General features: G+C 41.8%; 1 protein-coding gene and 1 pseudogene across 2 annotated transcripts in view; one reads left to right on the top strand and one right to left on the bottom strand.

Annotated features, from left to right (window-relative positions):
* The window catches only part of CEP85L (centrosomal protein 85 like), a 248,816-nt gene that overhangs the window by 112,384 nt on the left and 115,852 nt on the right, over positions 1-20,580 (top strand). The gene's annotated exons all lie outside the window — the stretch shown is intronic.
* LOC104654171 lies at positions 2,828-3,399 on the bottom strand (annotated as a pseudogene).

Genomic DNA, 20,580 nt, shown 5'->3' with positions numbered 1-20,580 from the left:
TGGAGTTTCAAATTCCAGGTTGAAAAGAAATAGGTCTATGACAATGAGGATAGATGTGTCTACCAGGCTACCAAATTGTAACATAAGCTACATAGCTGATCCCCAATGTTTTCCTAGGATTTCTTTGCTGAGACCTGGAGGCCATGTAAATAGCTACTGTTGCCACAGATATTAGTTTGAGGAAGTTGTTTTTGAGGTATGCAGCACTTGTACATAGCATAATTTTGCTATGGCACCAGAGTTGAGTGACAGAGGGATTGTAGAGGAAACTGGGAGTATAGGACCTTGAGGCAAATAAAAGAAACTTTTTGTTTAGGCTTGGCTCTGTAACCTTCCTCAGGACAGTCTTTCTCTACTGTATCACATGGCTCCTGATAGGCAGGCTATCAGGCAATTCATTTATCTTTTTCAAAAATTTGAGTTCTTAAATACAGTTTTTAAGTCTGTTTTGGGCTGATTTTTAAGCCTACTTACATATTTTATTTAAAAAAGGTACAGATAGTGTTAAGTTTTTTCTTTTGATAATTCCCAACTGCTAATTTGTATTAGAGATAATTTTCTTACCTAATTAACCTATTTTATTTTAAATAGGGGCCGATAAAAATGAACTTCAATTTAATTGTATCTTCATTAGTTGGTTGTTTTTACTAAATAGTAGGGCTCTTGAATACTTTAAATTTTGAGGTCATCCTCTGGATATATATCAGAAAGGAAGAAACAAGTTATCATTTGGTACACTGTCTTCACTTTTTTGTGAAAAAACAATGGCCATATAAAGATAAGGACTTGTTCGATTATTTATTTGTTTAGCCAATATTAATTGAATGTCTGTTGCACGGTAAGTACTGTGGTGGGGGTAGGAATTAAACAGATATTTCCCCTAATCATTGTATATATGAAGTCTAGGGGAGAAGACAGTAAATAATTATGAGCGTTATGATAGGCAAAGTACACAGGGTGGTAGGGATAAACAACAGAGGGAAGTCCAGGGGATTAGGGAGAAGACTCCTGGCAGAAGTGTTGTTTAGGTTGAGGCTCAAAAAGGTGAGTAGGAACCAGCAAGGCAAAAGGGGTTTGGGAGGAGAGTAGTGTAGGCTGAGAGAATAGCTTGGTCAAAGGCTGGGAAGTAAAAGAACATTGTGGATGATGTGTTGAGGATGGATCACATCCCAGAAAACAAAACTGGAAGCTAGGAGACCACTTGCTGTGGTAACTTGTTCATAAAAAGAGACAGGGGATAAAGAAAACTAGATGATTCCGGAGATGTTTAGGAAATCAAGACCATACTTTTTTTTTTTTTTTTTTAAACAACTTTATTGAGATGCACGCCACTCCCCACACCCCTGCCAAATCTCATGTCAAATTATAGTCCCCAATATTGGTGGGGCCTGGTGGGAGGTGATTGCATCATGGGGGCAGTTTCTCATGAATGGTTTAGCATCAACCCCCTAGTGCTGTTCTCGTGATAGACTTCTCACAAGATCAGGTTGTTTTAAAAGTGTGTAGTGCCTCTCGCCTTTCTCTCTTCATCCTACCATGTAAGACACCTTCTCCTGCTTTGTCTTTCAATCAAACCTCTTTCTTTTATAAATAACCCAGGCTTGGGTATTTCTTTCTTTTTTTTTTTTTTTAAGTTCCTTTTCAGGTATTGATAGCAGTGCAGTAATGGACTTACACCATACACCCATTTGAAGTGTACAATTCAATGGCTTTTAGTATATTCAGAGTCATACATCTATCACCACTGTCAATTTTAGTACATTTTTATTACACCAAAAAGAAATTACATTCCCTTTAGCCATCATCCTTCAAACCCTCTATTTTCCCAGCTGTAGGCAACCACTAATTTTGAAGGACAATATGAAAATTTCCTAGGGGCTCTCTCTCTTTTCCTTGAGCGTGTATTTTATTACAATGATTAGGTTTCATTTGTTCATTAGTTTACTTTGCTAAATAGTTTCTTTAAAACAACTCATCTTAATATAAAATATCTTCTTGTTCTCACCATCTTTTTCTTTTTTTTCCATAAAATTTCAAACATATACCAAAGTAGAAAGGAGGCAAAGTGTTGAACCCATATGTGTACACACCAAATTTATAGTTATAATACATGACAATCTTATTTCAGCCATTACTTCTGCTCATCCATATATACCCTTGGTACTATTTTTAAGCAAATAGAGAACTCCCTTTTAACCTTTTGGTAATAATGATACTAACATTTATTGAGCATTTACTATTTATAGGGCATCATGATCATGATAAGAGGTTTGCATAAATTTTTCATTTAATTAAAAAATTATATGTGGTATAATTATAAACCCATTTTATATATAAGGTAGGTAATATTTCAACCATTCTCTAGCCTGTTCTGCTTTTTATTAACAGTCATTTCATTGGTGAATAATACTATGTTTTTGCAACTTTGAAACTTGCAGGACTCTGATAATGGATATTCCAATAACATGACTTCCAGATATCACAGTGGATTATTTGGTCAATTAGCCTTAAAATTAACAAAAATATCACTCATAAAATTTTGCAATATGTTACACATTATATATAACTTACTTTAAAATTCTTTTATTATGGAATCCTTTTGAGGTAAAATACAATTATCCACACTGTAAGAAAATACAACGAAAATGCTAATACCAAACTCTTGGCACACTGTAAGAAAAATGACGCTCAACTTTTTACTGTCGTGAACTCCAGCTTTCACTTGCTATACGCCTGATGGCGAAGGGTTCGCAGCCATGCCCATGCTGGTGAAAGGTCACCAGGTTCTGTTTCTCATCATGGGCATGCGTCCTGTCCCTGATGGGAGTTATTCATCATCTTCCTCAGGGTCGCCGATCTCTTCATAAATCATGAGATACTTTCTCTCTTGCAGTCTGTGGGTCCAGACATATTCCCCCTTTTCTTGGGTCCAGATGTCTTATTAGTCTTCTCAGAGGTACTTACTTTTCCCGGGGGACACAGCTGTTTCCCATCGCTTTGTGAGCCAGATGCTTCTGGCACTCCCTTCAAATCATTTCCTTCCTCTGCTGGCTTCTTGGGCATCATCTTTGGAAAGTTTCCATGTAGCATGCCGAAAGCCATCTGAGGATGTTCATCCTGATTCCCACAGTTTTAGTCTGTATCAAAGTCATTCCCTGGAATTCTGCGGCCCATTTATTGTACATGAAAGGTGGGAGGGTGGCCTAGAGACCTAGTTTAGTCATGGTCTCATAGTTTCTCTTCATATACACACAGGTGATTTTCTCTGAGTTTTTCAGCTTTTCCCACTCTTTCTTAGATAAGTATCTGGCAGTATCATTGAAGGCCTTGTTTGTGTCTCTTCTCTGATATCTGAACATCATCCCTGGGTCTCTTTGCAAAGATGCTGTCTCCGTTCATAGCGTTGGGAGCAGTCTGACCTCGGAGATGAAGCAGCCGTGGCGAGGTCAGCAGCAGCAGCGGCAGAGGGCAGTGGCCAACTAATATTTAATAGTTCCTGTAACATTCTCCCCTGAGATGTCACCCTAACTGCTGGTTAAGTGTTTCATTTAAAAGTGCACAGGTACCTCCCACTTCAACTGTAAGGACATCTAAGGCCTGTCTATTCTGTGCTCCTACTGAGGCTAGAGAGTCTATAGATTGTGGTTGTGCCTCTATGGCCCCTACAGTTGCTTTCCATCTTCGCTGCATTATAAGAGAGATAGTAAGTATTGATCTTTCAAGGAGAGGGGATACCCATAAACCAGAATATACCTCTGGCTGTAGAATTTCCCATCCATGGTTTTTCTAAGATGAGATTGTCATGTGCATGCCCTCCCCAGTTAAATCTCCATATGAGGGCATAGAAATGATAGATCTCTTTGTCCTATGTATTCAAAAGAGTACAGTTTCTAGAAAAAGTTAGGCATGTCCCCACATGATGCTGCTGCCATCTTGGTAGAATTTAAAAATAATAAATTGGGAACTACTGGAGCTATAGTACAAGTTCCCTTCCAATGCCTTGGGAGGGCTAAGTGTATCCAGGAGCCACAAAGAAAATATAGCCCTGTTCCTTGAAGGGATGGTTCTAAGTTATGGCTTGTGAGAGACACTGGGAGATTTTTCTCATATCTTAGAAGTTTCCTTTCTTTACGTATAATAGAGGCATCCTTGGGATAAAGATAACCATATTTAGTCATTTACGATGTCACTTGGAATTTGACATGCCAAGTGAAAAGGGTCCACCTGACAAATGGAGTTTTGAAAAATTAGAGACGAAATAGGGCCCTGGTGAATATCTCAGATGATTTTTGTGACAAGGGCTGTCAGTCCAGATGTCTTCAGTTCGCCCACAGATGTGTAAGCTGCCACTATTAGCAAACATCATACAAGGGTCTGGGATTCCATGGGTAGGGTGGAAGTTTGGAAAGACCCATGTGTTATTTTTTAAGTCAAGGTGGTTACTTAGAGCATGCCACTCCCATCGGTACTTCCAACCAGAAGGAGAGGCTAGATTCTGAAAGCCCCCCACTAGGGCTTCTATCCTTGTAGATCACCCTTGTTGCACTCTCCTCAAATCTTTGAACTATCAGCAATTACAAGTGTGATGTTAAAATATCTGAGATCTCCCAAGTATGATCCTTCTCCACTACTTTTAAAGCAGAGGGAGGCATTTTCTATTACTCAGTCAACTTTTCCAGGCCTGAGGGTGTGAAGCTTATCTTTGGGAGAAAGTTCTTTGATGCTGGGGCAAAGTGTTCTCCCGGGAAGAGTTAGTCACCCAATTGAAAGTGTTCCCATACCATGTCCCATTTATGCCTGGTAAGTCTTTAAGCATTAAAGGTAAAGCCAACAAAGGGAATCCTAAGATGCTGAGTTTCGGGTAACTGTAAGTTTCCTTAGTGTCACTGAACTGAGCGAACCACTTAGGACAGACCCGACAATTAGTCTTGTTGTACAGATGGGCCATGGCAGATATTGTAGGAGCTAAATGGTGCGATGTATTATGAAGTCCAATAAAAAGTCATAACAGATTTAGTGATAGTAAAACTCTCATGTTTACTTCCTGTTAGTAACCGTTATTCCTGCTGTGAGGTTAATAATTAAGCCAAATGCTATAGTAATTGAGATTCTCTCTCTGATATTCCACCCTGGGGGTGCTGCAGTATATAGTTCTACTGCAAATAGCAGAGTGAGTATAGCAATTCCTGCAAGGAGTAGTAGTAAACAATTTCCACCAGAAAGAAGTTCTGATATTTGACTCAAAAGGAGAGGTAGAAATGACAAAACGTATTTGTTGAGGTAGGGGTGAGACTGAGTAAGATGATGAGTTCTCATTCAGTTACTTATTTTTTGTGATTTTCAGCTTAAGATCTTCTGTTTTTTCACATTGCTATTCAGCATGTTCCTCTGGGCTGTCGGGGGTTGCTCCCTCAGCTCTACAGGCTTTGATTTGAGTGTGATGTATCTATGAGTCGGTTGATTCCTGTACCTTTTATTGTTGGGTGAGCTGGAAAAAGAACAGTGTAATTACAGCCCTTCCTAGGTTGGGCTTAGGGAGGGAGAGAGAGAAGGGAGAACCTTTACCAGTACCAAATCTCCCGGGTTAAATAGAGGTGGTCCAATTTCCTGGGATTGGGCTTTCGCTAATTGTGCTAATTCCTGCTGAAAGTGAGCCAGAGAGGTTACATGCTTAACTAGCTCAGAGGTTTCCCTATCTAATAGAAAAATCCTTGGTAAGGAAAGGGTGTCCATACAGCATCTCAAAAAGGCGAAGACCTGATTTTGAAGGGGTATATCTTACTTGTAGTAAGGCCATGGGAGGAAGAGTGACCCAAGGAAGGTGAGTTTCTTGGGACAATTTTCTGAGGTGTCTCTTGATAATATCATTAGTTTTCTCTACCTTTCCTGAGGATTAGGGTCTCCAAGCCCAATGGAGATGATATTCTATGCCTAGTGCTTTTGAGACCCCTTGTGTGACAGCTGCCTTAAATGAGGGCCCATTGTCACTTTGTAGGTACTTAGATGAAAGCAGGGAGTTATTTCATTAACGCTTTTATCACCTCAGAGGCTTTTTCTGTACGACATGGAAATGCTTCTACCCGGTTACTGATGGTATCTACCCATACAGCAGGTATTGAATGCTCTTTGTCTTTGGCATGTGGGTGAAGTTTATCAGCCACTCCTCCCTTGGGTATCTTTCTGTTCTTTGGGTTTGAGCAGGAAGGAGTCGCCTGTTCAGGGGATTATTTTTAAGACAGACTTCACAAGCATTAACAACTTGCTTGATTGTTTTTAGTAAGTTCTCTCCTGAAAACAATCTCTGGGCATATTGATGAGTTTTATCATTTCCCAAGTGAAAATCTTGGTGAAGCACTTTAAGGACTTTCCATTGGCTGGAGGCTGGCACGTGGAGTTTGCTGTCTTGCGACTGTAGCCATCCTGAGGGCTGAAATGTATACCCTCGAGAAGTGGCCCATCCTATTTCTGTGGGTGAGTACTGTGGTTTAATTCTTTTACGGAGCCTTCCCAGATTAGAGGGGTTTGAAGTGTGTTGTCTTGAGCCTTCCTTGCCGCTGACTTGGCTACCTGATCAGCTAATCTATTTCCTTTGGCTATCTCATCTGTTCCCGTTTGATGTCTCCTACATTGCATCACTGCTGTTTCTCATGGAAGGAAAACTGAGGATGATAACCTGTGATACTTTATAGGAGATCCATTGGTGGTAAGAAAATGCCTTTCGTTCCAAATGGCAGCATAAGCAGGGAGAACCAGGAAGGCATATTTGGAGTTAGTGTAAATATTAGCTACCTTTCCTTTGCTTAATTCAGTTGTTCTTGTAAGAGCGATTAGCTCAGCTAATTGAGCGCTTGTGCCTGGAGGGAGTGATGCACTTTCAGTGATGTCATGTAGAGTGACTACTGTGTGTCCTGCCTTACAGATCCCTTGTTCTACAAAAGAGCTCCCATCTGTCAACAGGGTCCAGTCTGGGTTCTCTAGGGGAGTTTCCTTGAGATCTTCCCTGGCTGCATAGGTCTCTACTATGATTTGTTCACAGTCATGCCCAGATTCCCCAGTTTCTTCCTGGTGGAAGGCGGCTGGATTTAGGTGAGAACAGGTCTTTAATTGGATGTTGGAACCCTTTAACAGCAGGGCCTGATATTTAAGAAGTCAGCTATCTGTTAGCCAAAGGCTCCCCCTAGAGCGCAGTAGTCCTGCCACATTAGGTGGGGCATAAATAAATCATTTTCCAGGGTTAATTTAGAGGCTTCTGGGACCAAAAGAGCCACTGAGGCAATGGCTGGGAGGCATGCTGGCCATCCTTTAGCCACCAACTCAAGTTCCTTACTTAGGCAACCCACACTGGCTGTTGACCTGGGCCTGTGTTAATACTCCCAGGGCCATTCCGTTCTTTTCTCATACATACAGATTGAAGGCCTTCCCTATAGGAAGGGTGAAAGCTGGTGCCTTAAGCAAGGCTTGCTTCAGCTGGTCAAGGTTTGAGCTTCAGGTTCCCAGGTTAAAAGATGAGTTTTAGCTCCCTGAGTTTCTTTTATGAGGTTATATAAGTTTCTTTTATGAGGTTATATAATGGACAGGCTATTTCACTGTACTCAGGTATCCATAGTCTACAAAATCCTATAATGCCCCCAGATCCTCTAAGTTGCTTGAGGGTTTTGGGGAGGGAAAGGAAGAAACAGTCTTAACCCTCTCCTTCCCTAATGCTCTGGTCCCCTCAGACAGCACTAGGCCTAGGTATACTTCACTGAGGTTTTGCAGAGCTGGGCCTTGGATTTTGAAACCTTATATTCTCTATTAGCTAAGAAGTTGAGAAGAGCTTCATTGCCTTCCTGAAAAGCATCCTCTGTTGGGGCACAGAGCAGAATATCATCAACATATTGCAAGACCTTAACTTAAGGATGAGAGAACTCAGAGAGGTCTTGTGACAGTGCCTGTCGAAACAGGTAAGGACTATTTCAAAATCCCTGAGGCAGCACCGTCCATGTTAACTGGGCGGTCTGGCTGGAGGGATATTCAAAGGCAAACAGGTATTGAGAGTCAGGTGTAATGGTGTATAGTAGAAGGCATCCTTGAAATCTAGGACTGTAAACCATTTAGTTCCCTCAGGTATTTGAGTTAACAGGGTATGGGGATTAGGGACCACTGGATGGGTTGGAACTACAGCTCCATTAATGAGGCAAAGGTCCTGAACTAGGCTCCATTCCCCATTGGATTTCTGCGTTCCTAATATTAGGGTGTTGCAGGGGCTGTTACAGGGTTTGAGGAGGCCCTGCATCTTTAGGTTATTAATAATGGCTTCTAGCCCTTTCCTAGCCTCTGGCCTTTGGGATAATATCTCTGGTTAGGAAAAGAAGATATCCTTAAGATAGATCTGGACTGGCCTAGCAGTTATAGCTCAACCTATTCTTCCTTAAGTTGCCCACACTTCCAAATTAATGTTAGCTTCCATCAGGTGGAGACAGAGTTTGTCCTGGGGCAGTAAAGATGCTGCAGGAGCCCATGCAAGCTAGAATGTATCTACCTAATAAAGGAGTGGGACTTTCAGGCATGATTTAAAAGGCATGTTTAAATAGTAAGTCTCCCCATCTGCAAAAGGGGTTGAGAAAAATATCAGGTTAGAGTTTTTCCTGATACACCCCTTATGCTAGTGCTCTGGGAAGAGGTGGGGCCTGAATTAGAGAGGAGGAGAAAGAGACTGGCTCCAGTATCCAGAAGGAGATCTACCTTCCTTCTTTCAATTTCCAGAATCCCTCAGGGCTCCTGTGCTGTAATGGCAGTCTGAGTCGCTGGAGCCGGGGGTTTAAGCCCTGGGACCTGTCAGTCCTACTGGACCATCTGTGAGACCGGTTCTGAACCCAATGACCTCTGCCTCTGGGGGCAGATCCATCTCCAGTGGTCTCCGCCACAGGCTGGACAGGGTCGAGGTGGCTTCGTCTTGCTGCCTGGGCATTCCTTCTTAAAATGCCCTGACTTGCCACATTGATAACAGCTAGTGGATGCACCTCAGGGATCCTGAACTTTACAAGCTTGCAACGCTACTAATAGAGCCTCTTCTTCACTTGTATTTCCTCTCCTTTTCTTGGACCTCCTCCTGATCCCTACTGTAAAAGACTGAAGTGGTTATTCTCAGGAGGTTCTCTAGGGTGCTATCTGGTCCTATAGCTTGTTTCTGTAGTTTCTTTCCAATATTGGGAGCTGACTGTGTAATAAACTTGTCCTTCAGGATTAACTGTCTCTCGACTGAATCAGGATAAAGAGGTGTGTTTTATTAGTGCCTCTCCTTAGCCTTTCCATAAAGGCTGTGGGATTCTCATCTGGTTTTGATCTATCATAGATAGAGTAATCGAGAGGTTTGGCCCTGGTTTTCCATAGGCTCTCTAATATGGACCTTAAGAAGTGCTTCCTTTTCTATTCATTTCCTGAGTTATTGGGGTTCCAATCAGGGTTATCTGCCAGAATTGCTTCCCTTCCTAGTGGGAGTGGAGTTTCCACTTATTCCTTACTTTCTTTGTCTCCTCTTTTTCTCCTTGGTCTGCTGTAGGAGGCATGTTGCTCATATGCATATTTTTCTGCTGCCTGTGGAACTCTGCCGGCTTTTCAGCCCCAGTGAGGGTCTGACTTAGCAGCAACATAACATCCCTCCATGTGAGATCAAACACCTGAGTTAAATTTTGAAAAATTTCTGTATACCTATTGGGGTCATCAGAAAATTGGGCCAAGTCTCTGTTTATCTGCGTAAGGTCCTGTAATGAGAAGGGAACTTGAACCCTCATGGCACCATTCCTGTCAGGCATTTCCTACAGAGGTAAGAGTGAAGCGGGGAGAGTGGGATATACTGGAGATAGTGGACCTGGAGGAGCTGATAGTATGATTAGAGGCGGACTGGAAGGATTGGGACATTCAATAGCTGTCTCAGATTGCTCCTCTAGAACCTGCTTTAGCTCTGGGGAACTATTCCCTGTGGCTGCTAAAAGAACTGGGTTGGTTGTACAGAACTTGTAAAGGTCTGGGCTGTTTCACAGGGCAAAGAAAGTCTATACATAGGGGATCTCAGTCCATTTGCCCTTCTGTTTGGAGAAAAGATCTAACTGTTGGATAATATTAAAATCAAGGCTCCCCCCGGCAGGCCGAGTTTGTCTGTCCCCAAGATAGTAAGAAGGCCATTCCCTTGTGCTATAGAATATGAGTCACTTTTTCCTCAAAGTCTTAGCGTTGAAGGAGTCCCAGTGGTTTAAAATACATTCCAGAGGAGTGCATGCTGAAGACGATCTGTTGCCCATCTAGACAGAGAAGTGAGAATAAAAGTGTCCTTTTAGTTTCCTTTTGGTGTATGACTCAGGGTGGAGAAGAAAACAGTAGGGGGCATTCCTCTATTTTCCCTCCCTGGTTCCTGGGTCCCGGCACCCAGTTAAATGTGCCGCCCGTGGCTGTAGGTGTGACCCTCCAAGCCGTGGCACCAGAGAAACTAGACTTTTGAGGCCTAGTCACACTCACCCAACTAGTCCTAGTCCTCTGCGTATTATTTCGCTTTGACCTCCTAGACTTGTGTGACCTGTGTGCCTCCCTAAAAAAAAAAAAAAAAAAAAAAAAAGGGATCTCAGGGAAAACTGTGTAATTGGGCAAGGCCCCAAGGATTATGCCAGATTCAACTCTATATCCTGCTATTATGGCCCGGGTTAAAGCGTTTACCCTTAGAAAAATGGTTCTAGTTAACTTCTGGACTTAAAACCGCCTTACTAATTAAGTACTGTCTCAGCTGGAGACAGAAAAGGTGACTTAAAGAAATGTAGGAACCAAATGGCCGTTTTCCTGCTGATGGAACAATATTGAGACTAAAATTTGGCTATGGAAGACATTTAATTCCTAACTGTTGAAAGCAGAATTTTCCCATTCCTGTAAGAGACTTAGAGCCTGATTTCTAGCAGTGCAAAAGGAAGCTGCGGTGTTAGCATTGAAAAAAAAAAAGTGCCTCATGTAGAGGATTTTTGATTCCACTAGGTGGCACTGTTGGCTCAGAAATACTATGTGCTCCTCACACAAGTGGTAGAGAGACCTGGAAATGCCATGTGCTCTCCAGACCAAGGGGCTGAGAGAGAAACGCTCACTATCTGGGAGGAACCCTCTGTTCTAGAAGATTGCAATTGCATTCCACAGTTAAACTCCCGGTTACTAAATTCCCACACAGTCGACACACACAGAGAGAGTAAGAGACCGTGGATAGAAAAGGAAGGAAAGTTTCGTGACTGAATAGCTGAGGATTCTCTGCCAGCACCTGAAATGGGCTGTTGGACGCTGGGTCTAGTCCAGAGGCCTTTGAATCACACCAGGGTGTGCCCTGCCCAGATATGCTCAGTTGCCTCAGAACTTTTTCCAGCCTTGCGCAATGGCGAGGTCTCCCCATGAAAGGAAACTGGTTAGAAATATGGCTAACATTCCCAATGACCTGTGGATATTGGGGGGTTCTCCATGTTCTTACCAGCAAGCCTCACATCTGAGTCTTTAGAACGGCAGCCAACGATAAATGTGTCTAACCAGCAGATGGATGCCTTTTGATTGATTTGATTTGATTTTAAAATAGAGGCCAAGAGCACCTTGGAATGATAGAACAGATTTTAAGCTCACACTCTAATGAATGTTGTACCTCGGATTCCCGGCCAGTGCACCGAAATGATATGACTCTGATGACTGGAGAGCAACACCAGGGTCCTTTTCTCATGCTGGTTTAAATAAAACGACATGGATATACGTGAAGTGGTTTTAAGGAACAGAGAGAGTTTAATAAATTGGCGAGAAAGAAGGAAGAGGCTCCCCCATACAGAGATAGAGGGAGGGGGGGCTCCAAGCTGAGAGAGGGAACCTTGAGTACAGCAGAAAACAGCCAGTTTAGGAGGCTGGAGGAGCTGGTGTCTGATTTCCTTAGGGCTCAGGAGATTGGGTTGACCAGGCATGTCATTCATGTAACCCACAAAAATCTGGCCCTCCCACCCTAACCTTTTAATATGCAAATGCAGGGCACCATGATGTTCTACAAACCTGGGGAGATGTGGGGGTGGCCACGATGCTAGGCACTTGTAGTGACAAGAAGAAAGTGGATATCGCCATATTGAGTGGACCCATTTTCTAATGGCTGGCATTTGCTTATCAAAGCTTGCTGGTCCGCCCTTCAAATCATTTTTCTGTGATGCAAGAAACATATCTGGAGCTGCCTTAAGAGAAAAAAAGTTTGCCAAGGACCCCTTGTCTTCTCTATCTGCCTAAAATAATTTCTTAATAACTCCTATAACATAGGGAGATTACTGACTCCATAGCTCTCCAAACAGTGCAGGTAGATTAAGGACAAGATTATCACTTATTATCTGTCCTATCATAAAGTAATAGTTTTATTTCTAAGAAACTTTATGTTTTCAAAACTTACATTCAAACTTACATATAGTTTGATTTGTAAAACTTTTTGTAGGAGAGAAGTAACACTTACGGCTCTCTACAGGTCAACTGCCTGATGAGACTTAATCTTAAATTGAAACTAGTGTGAGATGTCCAGAAAATAGTAGAGTTGAATGACATTTTAAAAGGCAGGCAAGAAAAAAATTCTATTTTTTTTTTTTTTTTGGTAAATATAAAAAGGAGCTTTTTTTTTTTTCTGACCAGCTTCCTGCCCACCCCTGCCCCTTGACTGAATTGGAAAATATTTTACTTTTCATTGTTGACCTCTTTGAGCCATACATCAAATTGTTCTTTAAATTGGTAGTAATCTGGCTAGAGATCAGAATGCCTGTTTTTTTGTTTTTTTTAAAAAACAGCTTTTCAGCCAGGCATGGTGGCTCACACCTGTAATCCCAGCACCATGGGAAGCCAAGGCGGGCAGATTGCTTGAGCCTAAGAGTTCAAGACCAGCCTGAGTATCATGGTGAAACCATGTCTCCACAATAAATACAAATTCTAGGCAGGTGTTGTGGCACATGCCTGTAGTCCCAGCTACTTGGGGGGCTGAGATGGGAGTATTTCTTGAGCTCAGGAGGTTGAGGCTACAGTGAGCCAAGATTGCACCATTGCACACCAGCCTGGGTGAGAGAGGGAGACTTTGTCTCAAAAAAAACTCAAACAAAAAACCAATGTTAGAAAGAAGTGCTTGGTGCCGCAAAGAAGAAGTAGCACTCAGGCAAGAAGTTTTCTCAGCAAGGCAATTTACTTCTACAGAAGGGTGCTGCCTGCATCAGTCATGCTCACAAGAGCACACCTAACAAAGGAGAGAAGGGTTTTTATTCCTAACACAGTTCCTGTTTCTGTGTCCTTTCCCCATTGGCTGCGGTTGGACCAAACAATCTAAATTAACCCCACTGGCTAAGACTTAAACCTTTCTAAATATGGTGAACACACAGTTTGCTAAGAGAGGAGGTGAGGGAGAGACTGTCTGTTGCTACGGTGGGAGGAGTTGCCTACAGAACAAGTTCAAGGCGTGTTTCGACATGTATGGGTTCAACAGAGTTGTTCACAGAGTGACAGGTTTGCTAGTTACAGATTAAGCTGAGGAACAAGCGCTCATTACGGATCAAGCAGAAAGGGCTGTGTACAGAGCAAGAGACCAAGGGAACTTTGAAGAGGAACTTACTGTCCTTAACAATTTCACCCTCTTGATTTTATAGTTCTTCCCCTTCAAATTTGTTTAACATATTTTAGATTTGTTGTTCTTCTTGTTCGTTTAGGAGTAGGAACTTATTTGAGTAGGGTAGAGGAGAATCGAGAGGGGTTTTGGTGAGGGCTTTTTCTATAAGCCTTTGCACTAATCCACAAATACAAGCTATGATGCAGCAACCTACAAGAATGAGTACACCTGTAACAATTGCAAGGGGAGTAAAGGTTATGAATCCTTTCCATTTTCTAAACCATTTTTTTCCATGAGACTAGAGAAGAATTATAGAATTCTATTCTAGAATTTTTGGCTAATTCATTTGCTAGGGTGATAGGGCTCTGTAAGGCTTTTGTAATTGTTCCACTGGGTGCTGTGTTGTTAGTGATAAAAGCATTGGGCCCCAATTATGACACAGACCCCACCTTTTTAAGCTAATATTATGTTCAGGGCTATTCTCTTTTCCTAGGCCATCTGGCTGGTGAAGCCTAATTGTTCAGCTGTTCCTTTAATGGCATCCCTAGTATAACTGACAAACTGCTGTTGATTATGGTAAATGTAATTTATCCAGTTTACATTTTTCTTTATAGTTACCCACAAGAACAATATAGATTCAAATCCTTCAGCTATTTGATTTTGGGCTTTAAATTCATTTGGCACCCCTTGTGGAACTCCAGTGACATCTATATAAATGTGAGGGTCAAAGGACCTGTGGGGGGTACTTCTTTTTTCACGATTGTCCTTTTTGCTTGGTTGATGAAATGCCAGAGTGAAAGGGATTGCCGATTGGATTAGAGCACAAGTGCTGCTCCAGTTACTTGGCAGAGTACCTAGTAGTGGTCTACTGCGGTACCACCATACATCCGCTAGGGGATGAACAAGGGCAGACTGATTGGTTAGCTCTTGAAAAGGCTTAGATTCACTGCATCCCGTTAGACTCCCAAGGAATGCCAAGTTTTCCCCTTGCTGTGAGAGACATGAGATGAAATTGATATTTGTAGTAGGAGGTTGGATAGCCCTCGGGTCGACCTGCAGGGCTTTTCACTTCTGGGAATAGCAGCAAGAGGGTTTGACATGCCTTATTGTCCCAGGCCGTGGGATTTTGGAAGAGGGCTACCGTACAGTTAATGCCCAGTTGGTAAGAGGATCATCCAAGTGGAAAGGGGACAATTTGGGTTTCTGGCCTACCTGTCGCAAAAGCATAACATTTGCTTTTGTTTAGTGTACAGATGGAATATTTAACCCATTCCAGCCAAACATTTGCATCTTGGTACCGTGTTTCAATGCCTACGGTTGGCTTTAAATCTTTAATTTTTACAATGGGTAAGTACTGGGTTGCAATGATTAGATTGACAGTCACAGGGGGGTGGCCCCTTTGGTGAAGTGTAGGTATGGTTTTAGGGCAGTGCAACCCTGTGAGGAGGTCCAACCCTGATGTTTAGTAGTCCATAGGACATCTGCCCACTGAGAACATAACCCCCAATTGCCTAACTCTTCCTCTGAGAATTCCCACCATACACAAGACATGGGAATATTAACTCTTTCCCCAGAGGGGCAGAAGTACTTTTCTGCACAAGCTAACTGTCTTTGACTTTGGAGATCTCCACAAGGTAAGACTAGACAAGCATAGTTACATTAACAATAAGATATCCTTGAGTAGCTAAGGGGAGGAGAAAAAGACAAACCCGTTTGAATGTTACTTTTGAGGCTGTTGGTCCTGGAGTGATGGTCCATGACTTTGCCAGAGGTGGAGCCTTCTTCACTCGAGTGTGGTGGGTTCACCCTTTTTCGGCTTTCTGGACTGCTATTTCAGTTATTAGGAACACCAGGTAAGGTACTTCCCAGGTGGATTTGAGCTTTCCCTCTTTCCAACCTTTGACAAGGACGTAATCTCGCTAGGAGGCCTTGAGTCCTGAAGGAGGAAAGAGACAGACAGACCAAGGTCTTTTTGAGGAGGGCAGTTTGGATTCTTGGTAAGGCAATAGGAAGACAACTTGTCCATGGTAATCAGGTTTCCAGAATTAATTTGGTTAGGTGATTTTTTTAGAGTTTGATTCATTTTTTTCCCTACTTTCCCTGATGAGGACAGGTTCCAGGGAGTATGATATTCCTATTTTATTTCTAGTGCCTGGGTATATGTTCTAAGAGGGCTTTGACTACACTACTGGCTGTTGTCCTTGGGAAGGGGAGCGCTTCTACCCAGTGGGTAAGGTGGTCTACTATTACTAGTAAATACTTGAGGTGGCCTACTGGAGGCATTTCAGTATAGTCAACTTAGACTCTGGCATGGCCTTAACCCTGGATTTCTTCTCCCGGGAGGTTGATTTTTTTAGGGTTCGCTCATTAGTTTTTCTGCACACCGTGCAACTGTCCACTACTTACCTAGCGAAAGTGTGTATTCCTATGCACCCATAGACTCTAAGGACTGCATCACATACAGCTTGAGGACCCCAATGAGTTCCTTGATGAAGCTGAGACAATATTTCTGTCGAGGTTTAGACAACATTTCCCTTCCATCTGGTAATACCCACTTTCCTTCTGGGTTTTCTTCATCTCCTAATTTTTTTTGCATTTGCTTGAAGGGGAGGGAAGTTAGAGGTGTTTGGCAGGGGAAGGTGATCTAAAGGGTAAATAGTTTCTGGCTTGTCTTCGGTAGTTTTTAGGGGATATAGGATGACAGGCACCTGCCGCCAACACAGGGCATAATTTATTTCTTCCTGGGAAACAGGACTATTGTCATTGACATATTCTATTAAAAGTTGAGAAATCCAGTCCTCACTGGACTCAAACCTTGGCCAGAAAACTGAAGGCTTGAGAATAGGTTCTTTGGTTTAAATAAAGCAAAAATATTTTATTATTTGTTGCTTCTTTTTATGTTTGGTGCTTTCATTCTCTCTCCAATATTTTAACATGAGACCTACAGAACTATCAGAGGGAATTATATTGTCTGTCTTTTCTTTTTTATTCCCTGCCTTGTCTGGGGTATTTCCCATCCTGGAAGTTTTAGGTGCTTCCTGAGTTTTCCTGAGTCAGTGGAGCTCAACCTCTCCTAATAGAAATTTCTTGCACCCTTTCTCTAGGGGCTCAACCCGAGTTTCCTGAGTGTGTGTGGGACTCAACCTCTCTTTACTAGAGATTTCTTGCACCTTTTCCCTGGAGGCTCACCCCCCCGCCCCGCCAATTGGAGGTTTCTTGCAGGCCTTTGCTTTCGCTTCGTCCTCTGGCCACTTCCCTGGTAGGAATTTAGGTCAGTATAAACCCTCGACAGAAAAGCTACCCTAAGCCATATCAGGTGACCACAGAACCATGGATTCGGACTCCACACTCGCTTCGCACTTAACTGTGTGTCTCATTCACACACTTTCAACCTCCAGGATGTCCTCAACACCAAGGAAGTACTTTGCTGCCTGCCCCCCGGCTTTTCTTACCTTGATCTGTGCACAGAGTTACCTCGTCACCGTGGTATCTGTACTGTAGGCTTTTTCTTCTTGTGTTGCTGAGAGTCTGGGTTTATTCTTCACGCCAGGTAGGTTCCAATTCCCTATCCCTGAGGCCACTGCAGTGAGGCAGCAGGACGCTTCTCATGAGAGGTGACTGGAGACTCTTCCCTGTAGCAGAATGGTATCCCGGGCGGGTTCTTCTTCTTCAGCTCCGTGCTGCAAAGAAGAACCATCTCTCAGGCAAAACGATTTCTTAGCAAGGCAATTTACTTCTGCAGAAGGGTGGTGCCTGCCTCAGTAATGATCACAAGAGCACATTGGAACAAAGGAGAGAAGGGTTTTTATCCCTAAGGCAGTTCCTGTTTCTGTGTCCTTTCCCCATTGGCTGGGGTTGGACCAAACAATCTAACCTGATTGGCTAAGACTTAAACTTTCAAACTATGGTGAGCATGCAATTTGCTAAGAGAGGAAGGGAGGGAGAGACTGTTGCTAAGGTGGGAAGAATTGCCTACAGAACAAGTTCAAGGAACGTTTGGACATGTCTGGGCCCACAAAGAGTTGTTTACAGAGTAAGAGGTTTGTTAGTTACAGATTGAGCTGAGGAACATGAGCTTATTACAGATGGAGCAGAGCTTATTACAAATGGAGCAGGAAGGGCTGCATACAGAGCAAGAGACCAAGGGAGCTTTGAAGAAGAACTTATTGTCCTTAACACCAGCTTTTCATCTTGTTTTATAAAAGCATATAAGAATAAATTTCTTAGTTTGTTATTAATGGTTGCTAAGAGACAGTGTACAAAAAGGACTTGGTATATTCCTATAATTATTTTAAATAAATAATTTTTTTCTGTCTGAAGATTTGAAATAGCTTCTCAAGATACAAATATGAAAATATAAAATAGTGAAGAAAACAAGGTTATTTGTAATTGTGGTTAGATCATAAAATGAGAACCAAGATTTACACAGACTTGCATACTATTGCTGTTATGTACAGTTGCTGAAAGAATAGGTCAATCACTTGCCTATGTGGAAACAAACAAAAGTGTCTCATTATCGAGATATAACAAATAAAAGCACAGGAAAGCATGCTTTTCATGATACAGATACCTGAGGTATAGTTCTAATGTTCTTGACAATTATTTTTGTGTGATTATTTCTTGTAATTAGACTCTATGCAGATACCATAATACCAAAATAGGATTTAATTATTTTAGGTGTGCCTCTTGTATACATTTAGCTGGATTAAAAATATTTGGGCAATGCTTGTCTTTTAATGGCCTTTCACTTCCTGTGATGATTGTTATATGTTCATGCATTTTTTTCATGTATTTATCACCATATTGTGTGTTTTCTATTCTGCCTTTCTCAAGTTTTTTCTATCTTGCCTTCTTTTGGTTGACTCTTCTTTATGCCATTTCTTTTGTCTATTAGAAGTTATACACTACCTTTTTTTTTTTTTTTTTTTTTTTTTTTTGAGACGGAGTCTCGCTCTGTCGCCCAGGCTGGAGTGCAGTGGCCAGATCTCAGCTCACTGCAAACTCCACCTCCCGGGTTTACGCCATTCTCCTGCCTCAGCCTCCCGAGTAGCTGGGACTACAGGCGCCCGCCACCTCGCCCGGCTAGTTTTTTGTATTTTTAGTAGAGACGGGGTTTCACCGTGTTAGCCAGGATGGTCTCGATCTCCTGACCTCATGATCCGCCCGTCTCGGCCTCCCAAAGTGCTGGGATTACAGGCTTGAGCCACCGCGCCCGGCCTATACACTACCTTTTAAAAAGTTAGCTTTATTTTGATGCAATTAACGTACCATATAGTTCGCCCATTTAAAGTATACAATTTTATGTTTTTCAATGTGTTCTCAGAATTATGCCATTACTATGATTTGAGTTTAGAACATTTTCATCCTGCCCCTAAAAGAAACCCATTAGCTGCTACTCCCAGACCTAAGCAACCACTAATCTTTCTGTCTCTATAGATTTCTTTTTTCTAGTCATTTCACATAAATGGAATAATCTATTATGTGGTCCTTTGTTACTAACTTCTTTCACACAGCATAACGTTTTCGTTTTTTTTTTTTTTCTTTTGAGATGGAGTTTCACTCTTGTTGCCCAGGCTGGAGTGTAATGGCGCTATCTGGGCTCTCTACAACCTCTGCCACTGGGTTCAAGCGGTTCTCCTGCCTCAACCTCCCAGGTAGCTGGGATTACAAGCATGTGCTAACCATGCCTGGCTGATTTTGTATTTTTAATAGAGATGGAGGTTTCTCCATGTTGGTCAGGCTGATCTCGAACTCCCAACCTCATGTGATCTGGCTGCCTTGGCCTCCCAAAGTGCTGGGATTACAGGTGTGAACTGTAGCATGTATCAGTACTTCATTTTATTGCAAAATAATATACCATTATATGGGTAATCCCACATTTTACTTATCTGCTCATTGGTTGATGGAATTTTGGATTATTTCTACCTTTTTGTTCTTAAAAATAGTGCCTCTATGAATATTCTTGTATATGTTTTTGTGTGAACATATGTTTACATTTCTCTTGGGTATACACCTAGGAGTGGAATTGCTGGGTCATATGGTAACTCTGTGTTTAACTTTCTGAGGAACTACCAGATTGTTTCCTAAGGGGCTGAACCATTTTACATTCCTACCAGGAGCATATGAGGGTTCCAGTTTCTCCACATCCTTGCCAACATTTATCTGTCATTTTGAGTCTAGCCGTCCTAATGGATATGAGGGGGTATCTCATTGTGTGTGTGTGTGTGTGTGTGTGTGTGTGTGTTTTAATAAGGCACTTTAATATCATTGTGGCTTTGATTTGCATTTCTCTGATGACAAATGATGTTGAGCCTCTTTTCATGTGCTTTGTAAATAAGGCCATTTGCATATACTCTGTGGATAAATGTCTACTCATAATTTATGCCCATTTTTAAATTGGGTCATTTGTGTTTCTATTACAGAGTTTAAGGGTTCTTTATGTAATATTATATAAAAGTACCTATCAGATACAGGATTTGCTACAATTTTCTCCCATTTATGTGAGTTGTCTTTTAACTTTCTTGATGATATTATTTGCAACAAAAAATTTTTAAATTTTGGTGAAGTCTAACTTTATTTTCTTTTGTTTCTTGGGCTTTTGGTGTTGTACCTAAGAAACTATTGCCTAACTCAAGGTCGTGAAGATTTCTTCTATGAATTTTATTTAGTTTCTTCTAAGAGTTTTGTAGTTTTAGCTGTTACATTTAGGGCTATTGATTCATTTGAATTAATATTCATGGGTACTATGAAATAGGGGTCTAACTTTATTCTTTTGCCTGTGACTACCCACCATACACCATCTCTATGTATCTTCTGGTTTTTAATGTAGAGATTTATAATATATACCCATAACTTGACTATCTATCTATAATGGTAATCAGAATCTTTATTCTCTTCTGGTAAATACGAGGACTATAAAATGTTGGAATGCCAGCCACCCCTGTTGTGAGTTATATGTCATGGTTGCTAAGTATATA

Source organism: Rhinopithecus roxellana, chromosome 4, assembly GCF_007565055.1.
Source record: "Rhinopithecus roxellana isolate Shanxi Qingling chromosome 4, ASM756505v1, whole genome shotgun sequence".
Taxonomy (NCBI): Eukaryota; Metazoa; Chordata; class Mammalia; order Primates; family Cercopithecidae; genus Rhinopithecus; species Rhinopithecus roxellana.
The sequence above is the reverse complement of the archived record's forward strand: the minus strand, read 5'-3'. Positions and strand labels throughout refer to the sequence as shown.